Below are 1,624 nucleotides of genomic sequence, written 5' to 3' on the forward strand. Positions count from 1 at the left end.
TTAAAAATTTTAGGATAGACCATATACATAACAATCACATCTCACTCGAATAAGATATATCGTATGCTTATGACTATGATATAATGATCTCGGATATCCCACTCACATAACATCATGATATGTCAATGGAGTAATATAACATCCAAAAATGAATTGAAAACACTGAATCTCATCCTTATGTGTATGACTTTATACATAACAATGCCATGTATTTGATAAACACATACATAATTATTGTTATGTATATGGACTGACAACTGAATCTCATTATTATGTGTAATCCTTCATACATGACAGTAGTTATGTATATGATAACATATACAAAAATATTGTTATGTATGTAAATATGTATGTGTAGCTACTATTCAATCGCATATTCATCAAACTACCAATTAAATATAGCTACTACACTAAACAAGTTAATAAAACTAATATTATTGACATAACAAATTTCAAAGTAATTGCATGTCATCGTGTTATTTTTAAATTAAAATTGTTCAATCAACATTAAAGAAAAAATAAATAATGACCAATGAGTGATTAACCAACCATCATACATTCCATTACAAATCAACTCTCTTTCGAAAAAAAGTTACAAGAGCGCCTATTGTGATCCGCTTGTTTGCAACATCCACAACAATTTGTGCTTGACGATAAAGTGTCGCTAGATCTCTTAATCCTGCCTTTCTTTAGTATTTCAAGTGATCTTGTATATTTTGGTGGCTGGACTTCTTCCTCATTCAAACTTTCAGAAACATGTCAATCCTTCTTATCTGATATTAAAACAATTGAAAGTTTGTATTAAAACAGTCATCTTTTCATAAAATTAAAATAAAATTTTATATACATAACATTATGCCGTATCTATTCTATACATACAAAATAGTCATTATTTAAAATACATTGACATCAAAAATCGAATTGATATACAAAATAAATAAACATCAGTATAATAAAAAAAATTATATTTGGTATTAACATACAAAATATCTCAATACAAATCATAAATGCCTTTACAAGATCAATAAATTGACAATCTCCATCACAATGATCTACTTAAATTAGAATACAAAAAACATGATTAAACTCATAATAGCAACATCAAATCAATATTCATAACACATACATAACAGCAAGAGCATTCATGCTACATTAATTTGTTAATGCTGACGGAAAATTAATTTTGTGTCTCAACAACAGAAAGAGTCAAAGCATCTGTTTTCATACCTTCCACACAAATCACAGCTCCAATTTCTCTATCAAATTGGATATCCTCTCAAATTCTATCCATCGTTGTTATGCATAACAGATACGTTATGAAACCTGAAAGCAATTTCTTCAATTTGATATATAAATTAAGACCATCATCATTCCTAATAACAATCGATGAGTCATTGGCATCGACAACATAAAGGACATTAATTATTTTTAGAGATCTATCAATATTTCATTCACCTGCAATTGACGAAATCAACCACAAATAAGTTATTGTTTTAGCAACAACAATTCTTCACTTTTGTTTCCTGCATATTGTATTTTAGTTTTTCATTCATCGGAGTGCCTTAAAAAAATTGCAATATTCATCTTATTGATCTTTTTTTTTAAATCTCTCTCTCTCTCTCTC

At 27.9% G+C, this 1,624-nt stretch overlaps 1 long non-coding RNA gene across 1 annotated transcript; it reads right to left on the minus strand.

Moving 5' to 3' along the window:
• Positions 1-607: 607 nt before the first annotated feature.
• LOC107879722 lies at positions 608-1,593 on the minus strand. The gene is made up of 3 exons (XR_001677096.2): positions 1,456-1,593; positions 1,228-1,323; positions 608-773 (listed from the first exon to the last, which is right to left on the minus strand). It is a non-coding gene; the product is annotated as an uncharacterized LOC107879722 (long non-coding RNA).
• Between the last annotated feature and the right edge of the window lie 31 nt (positions 1,594-1,624).

The sequence above is a fragment of the Capsicum annuum genome, chromosome 8 (genome assembly GCF_002878395.1).
Source record: "Capsicum annuum cultivar UCD-10X-F1 chromosome 8, UCD10Xv1.1, whole genome shotgun sequence".
In the NCBI taxonomy this organism is placed as follows: Eukaryota; Viridiplantae; Streptophyta; class Magnoliopsida; order Solanales; family Solanaceae; genus Capsicum; species Capsicum annuum.